This window comes from Aptenodytes forsteri, unplaced genomic scaffold, assembly GCF_000699145.1.
Source record: "Aptenodytes forsteri isolate BGI_AS27 unplaced genomic scaffold, ASM69914v1 Scaffold55, whole genome shotgun sequence".
Taxonomy (NCBI): domain Eukaryota; kingdom Metazoa; phylum Chordata; class Aves; order Sphenisciformes; family Spheniscidae; genus Aptenodytes; species Aptenodytes forsteri.
This window is the reverse complement of record NW_008796063.1, coordinates 9,575,361-9,581,843: the sequence shown is the minus strand read 5'-3', so window position 1 is coordinate 9,581,843 and position 6,483 is coordinate 9,575,361. Positions and strand designations below refer to the sequence as shown.

Genomic DNA, 6,483 nt, shown 5'->3' with positions numbered 1-6,483 from the left:
GGTCGCTCTGCGCGACTCATAAGTGGTGGTGCGTTGGGGGGGGGGGGGGGGGCTAGCAGTAAAATCTGCTTTTCTAGCCTTCTGCCTTTCTAACTCTGGCGTGCAAAGATTTTCATAGCTCTTACATCCCCTTGCTCTCTTTGAATGAGCAGTGGCTGCCAACTTAGAGGCTTCGAACACAAAGCTCTGAAGGAGCTGCTTTCATCAGATAAGGTTAGGTGTGTGTGAGGGGTTTATAATGCAACTTCCCTTAATGCAAAATTCAGCTGCACTTTACGAGTGTTTTTTCATCCCTGGGGGGAAGAGAGAGATGCAGATTTTATTTTGGAAGAAAATTTTTTCTGCTTCTCATATCACTGTCAGTTATCCCTTTCTGAGACAACAGTAAAACAAAAGCATGCCTTGTTCTCAGACGGTGCTATTTGCCCAGTGTTTCCACAGTTTTTTTTTCAATGAGCTTGTGGAATATAATTTTCACTTATGTTTCTCTTCATTCTTTAAAAGAAACTGAATAATTTTGTATTTCTGTTTAAACATATTGTGTTGAACACAGTTGTGATGTTTTCAAGCAAAGCCTAACACTCACCATAAGGGAGAAGTGCAGAAAATTATGTAGGTCCATCAGTACACCAAGAATGCATGTTCTCTGCCAGGAAGTAGCAGTGGTTCACATGAAGATTTAATTAGGGCTAGACAATGTCTTCAGATAAATGCCAGGTCTGAAAGAACAAAGATGTCAGAGAAGGTTTGGGGAGAGCTGAGAGAGGTAATACGAGGGATTTTCTCTTTTCTCCTTCACTTTATCTGGACAATGTCTGAAGCTAGACAGGCTTTTTATGTTAACTCTTGCTTAATGTGGGAAAGTAATGCTAGGATGAGCTCAGAGGATTTGTAATGGAGATGGATAGAGTCTCCTGCATCTAAAGTGCCAGTTTCAACGGCAGCCAGGTTCCTCATCGCTGAAAGCTACCTGATTTTTGGCAATGGGCTTATACGGTAGCCTCTTCTCGGTTTCCAGCGGTCGAGTAACAGAAACTGTATAAAAGACCACCGTGGCTACTAATTCCAAACCTCACTTAATTTTTCTTCAATACTTCGATTGACTCGTGGACACTGAACTGTCCTTATGTCTCTAGCAAGGTCCTCTCCTGAGCGGAGGGGGTGGTTTTTGACAGGGCTGGTGTGTGGAAGGCAGGCAGCTGCTACGCTGTGCCTAGGAGATTCCTGAAATTAAAATCCATTTTGCCCAACCCATATTGCTTTTCACCTGGAGCTTGCAGTGAAGGGGGGTAGGTAACAGCGCCATTTTCCATATAAACTAAAAGTCTCATCCAGGATTATGTGGCAGAATCCGTTACTTCTCAAAGGCTCTGTGGGCAAACGGTGCTTTTCAGCATTCCGCAGGACTTACAAGAAGTCTTCGTGGTCCCTTCACCCCTTCACAACGTCGGTTTTGTTGGTGGTCAGCGCTTCCTAGCAGGCCTCCTCAAGAAGATCCCTGGGCAGGGGTTGTGTGTGGAGGCTGACGTGCTGCTGGTGCTTTTAACCGGTGCTTGGTGCCCGGTGAATCCAGCAGCCGCCGGCGGTGCTGGATGTGGAGCCTGGGGGGGCACTGGAGCTTTCACTGACAGCTTGTGCTGCGCGGCTCTGGCCAGCTGAGGGGTGGTCGTGCCACCAGCCCTGGAGAAGGTCTTTGTGAACGCTGGCAAGAGTCTAGAGGGTGGGATTGGGTGCCAGGGGTTTCGTAGGCTGCCGAGTATGTTGGGGCTGACAAGATCCTTTGTGGCATTGAGTGTTGGCCCGGTTCTTACGACCGAACTGTTTATTTTTTCCAGCTAATACTGTAAATACGATAGTCTAGATCCTTAGAGGAGGACTATTTTGAAGAATACTCCTGACCAGTGAGGAGGAGAAGTACAGGAAGATGTGTCGTAAAACGGCAAAGACAGACTGCTTGCTATCTGGAGAGGGGCTGGCCTGGGGAAAAAGCTGCAATTTACAGTAGCGGGAATTTGCCTTGAGATTCAACATCCTGCCGTAAATTGCGTTTTTATCTTTCTTTGTTCAAGGGAGCCATCTTTAAAGTGTCACCACTCTATTCAAGGTTATTAGAACAAATACCCTTACCGTAGGTTAGCGAAAACATCTTAGGTGATTAAAGCTGATTGAATTACAAGAATGTGGAGTACTGGTGACTGTTTTTGCTCATTCTGCTTATTTGATATAGGCCATATGGCTTACACATGAGGACACAGTAAAACCAGTTACATTTTCTAGTAATTTTTTTTTTTTACTCTGGAGACTTTGCAAAGGCTTCAGGAGAGTGTTTATTTGTTTGAATCCAAACCAAGTCTTGCTGCTGGTCCCCCCGGCTCCCTCAGGTGCGAAGGGCTGAGTTGGGGCAGTGATGTGTGAAATGGGCTCCTCACAGGGTGTTGGATGGGAGCATCGAGGTCCGTTTTGGTAAGGGCTCTGCTCAGGGCTGTGTGTGCTGCTGAAGTCAGCCGTTCTTGCCGCAGCCTCAAGTCTGCTTGACTCGAAGCCAAAGACCTCCAGGGAGAGAGATCCAGCACCTGAGTTAAATGCACAGAGACCTGAAAGTTAATTTTTAACAATATAGTAGAAATTAAGGTGTCCTGCATAACTGGGGGTGGGGGTGTTGATCAAGCAATGCTGTTTTACATCCCTGGTCCCTGTTGATGAAGGGAGGTTTGAAGGAGGGGTGCTGGTCTGGACACTTGCCTTGGAGTCTGTTTTCGGAGGAGGCACAGTGCAGTGATTTAATACAGAGTATTGTTTAAGGAGGCTACAAAAACAAGGTTTCAGCAAAAGATACAGAGGCACTTTATGGAAGCAACAGTGAGGCAGACAGCTTTTCAATTGATTTTTATCAAAGCACTTGCAGTTTCCATTCAAGGCTGTTAAACTGATAATAAATATGGTGGACAGAGTCTGTTTCCAGAGCTGCCATTTTGTTCCCCCCTCTTTTTTTTAAAATGAAAAAATGCCTCAGCTTGGGGGGGTGTATAAACACCTTTTTATTTTCCTTTCCATAAGAAGCACCTAAGACCTTTCTTCAGGTTTCTTATATCTTAAAATTTTTATGAGTCTTCGAATAAAATGGTTCCTAAATAAATGAGTTGATGGTTACGTGCAGGAATAGAGAGAGGTATTACAGTGAGCAGCCCATGGTAATCCTGCAGGAGGAGTTAACCCAGGCTTTCTTGTCCACATACACAATTTGCCTAAGTTCCCTTCAGAGTAAACTTACTACTTTGCTGTGCTGTAAGTAGAACTTTTTTTTAAAGACAAACCTTTTCCCAATGCCAGAAGTCAGTGTTTAAAATGCACACCGTAATCTTAGGATCTGGTACCAATAAAATTACGTGTTTGCAGCATGCTGTTGGGGTCTGAATCATCTCTCTTTTCATTGATTGCATTATAATAAAATAAAAAGTCCTTTGCATTTACCCATAACCACTGAAGTATTGTGCCCTGTTCTAAGGGAAGCTTTTCTTAGTACAAGGTAGCAATAACTTTTCTTGCTGTCAGATGGCCACAGCATCAAAAAGATGTATTTTGTCTTTTCCTGCAGTGAAGAGTGCGCAAAAAGTGCTCTCCTCAGAGTTTAAGTACATTTATAGGTACTCCTGTAGCTGGTCAGTCATTTAAAATCCAGCCCCCCACTGTTCATACAGAATTGTGCTACTCAGGGAAAAAGAGAGTCTGATAAAATGCTTTTAGTTTTATAAGATTATTTGGATCTGCTTTCACTTCATGACAATGGATTATGTTGTAAGGAAAATCTCCATGAAATATGAAAATGGATATCTTTGCCTTTAAAGGAGCAAATAAATACTGAGTCATGAATCTGGCAACTTGGAGAAACTACATACATGTGTGAAGCTGGATAATTGGTATAATACCATTTAATACTAGGTTTCTGAGACTGGATTTATTTTATAGGCACAAAAGCAGATTGTAGTTCATGAAGGTATTATAGCATGTAATTTTGAGTAATGCATTTTTATCTCTTCCAGCACAGTACACTTAAATGTATATTCCATATGCTTCTAATATAAATCTATACATGAGAGGCTGCAGTGTGAGGACAGCTCGTTCCCAGTTTGATACTGCTCTGTTCACGTACTCGGCAGATTTTTTAAACTGCATATTTAAAATATGCTTGACTAAAGACACACAGTTAGAAAATCCCCCCAGACCCTTCCAACTGATTTCGTATTTCATCCAAAACAATTTTCACCAAAACAGTAGTACTGTGTGTTTTCCTTAGTTGAATTAAGAACAATTTTAAATTAATCAGACTTTCCTTTGATTTCGTAAACTATGTTGGGTTTATAATTACGCATTCTTTGAAGGTGGTCAAGGCATCTGGTAGTATCCTCGGTGGTAATGGTCAGTGGAGGAACATCAGCAGTTGTTGCAGAAATTTTGGTGAGGCGATCCTTCATGGGGAAGGAGGCTGTATAGTACCTGCAGGCCAGGTGCTCTTCAGGGTTGGCCTGGCAATCTCCTTCCTCATCTGGTATTTCATATTTGACTCTGGATAAATCATTTCACACTTTGTGGTTTGGTTTCAAAATCTGTGCAATGTATAGGCGATGAGAACACAGGAGAGAAAGAGCCCTGAGAAGTCAGGAGGTGACCCGAAAGGCCAGCCTGCGCAACACAGTTTTTCCCCCATACGATGAGTCTGCACAGATCATCCAGAACTAGTTTTCCATTTGCTCATTTGCATCCACCTGGGGAATGACTAGTTTTCTACGTAAAAGAAACTTGTTGCCGAGTATAAAAATCCTGTCTAGGATAGATAAGCCTTATCTTCCATGTTTGCTTAGTCATTCTGTTGACAGTTCTCCACGATTATTTTGCTCATTCGTTTCAGTTATCATCAATGGTAAAGGGCTCTTTTAAAATTACGATTCTTGAGCACAAAACACGCTGGTCTAAAGGCTTTGCTAGAGCCTGGTCTCTCCTCCCTTAGGAGCAGGTCCTTCGCTACAGGTAAACATGTCTTTACATAACTCATGGAGCCAGATCTTCCAATCTGTAGGTACTCTTCCCGTTGCTCAAGAAGGGGAGATGCAAATAAATTCAGCCAGTCTGTTATTGGCAGCACCGTCTTTAAATTCAAGTATACGCTCTAGGATTATTCTGTACCTGCCAGAATTGTGAGGTAGGCCTCATAATGTAGTAACTCATTTCAAAATCAAGGATTAGGGAAGGAAAAAAGTCCATGTATGTATATACTCTGTCCGTGTTTGGGCAATTCCTGGCACGGCTGTGCACAGACTATTTACCCGTGCTTCTGTATCTCTCAGTTCACAGAAACCCTTTGGCAGCTCAGTGTTTGCAACGTAGTCTCAGAGAGCATCAGGAGACTCAAAAATGAGGTGATATTCAGGAGAAACCTGTTGAAGAGTTTGGTTAGTTTGTAAGCCTGCTTGTTCTTTGAGACTAAGCCAGTCTGTTCCCCAGCTGGTCCTCAGAAGCCTTCTGGGTTAGATTACTTTGGGAAGAAATTCTTTGTTCAAATTCAGATCAAAGAAAACGTACACGAAGTGAAGGCACAGATTGATGTTATAAACTGTGTTTGAACCCCAAGAACTTTGCAGAGCGTTGGTTTCTTATTCTGAAGGCAAGAAAGACTTTGTTACATCCCAAATGTGGTCAGGAATGTTGAGGATATTGTTAACTCGGACGTGTTGCATCCTCTGTATTTTCGTGGATACATCTACTGCAAGAAGTGTGACCAGCTTTGTATTTGACCCAAATAACAAAAAATTCACATTTCTTGCATAGCCGAGTAGATGCAGAAAAACTCCTTTTGTAAAATCTGGTATTTCCTGACTTTTTTTTTTTTTTTAAACTTTAGTTTTGTCTCAGTTATAGCTTTCTGCATTTATTTTCCTTTTGGAAGGAAAAGGGCGTCCTCCCTTGCCTGTGCACACAAAAAGCAACCTTGAGCAGATTAAATAAATTGCAAGCTTCAGCAGCTTTGCCAGCAAATTTTGGAAGGTCTTTATGCTGTACTAGGCCTACAGGCTAGTGGTATTTGATGGCTTCCAATCACTTTGTCTTCTCAGACTAACAGATGCATCTGTATGTTTTAATAGAGGCATTTTACTTAAGCTGTGATGACCAAATATTTACTGGAATACAGGTATTTTTTTTTCCAGACATCTGCAAGGCTTTAATTAGTAATTCTGTCCAAAAAGTCAAGCCTGAAGTAAGTTTTTGACTGAGGTGATCCAGAGATGAGATAATATATTGTAGCTCTTCCTTCCAAAACCTTTTTCTTTGCAGTTGATGCAGTGGAAATCTGTTGGGCTCAATACAAATGGTTTTCCCTCTTTTATATGATGCTGTCGAGAATCTGAACTCCTCAGTGTTCACCAAAAAGCGCTCCTATCAGTTAACAGAGTATTTAGGAACATAACCAGTTAATTGGTTCCTAATTTA

General features: G+C 42.2%; 1 protein-coding gene across 2 annotated transcripts in view; it reads left to right on the top strand.

The window, feature by feature from the left end:
• Window positions 1-6,483, top strand: part of TOM1L2 (target of myb1 like 2 membrane trafficking protein) — a 53,167-nt gene that overhangs the window by 699 nt on the left and 45,985 nt on the right. The window lies entirely within an intron of this gene.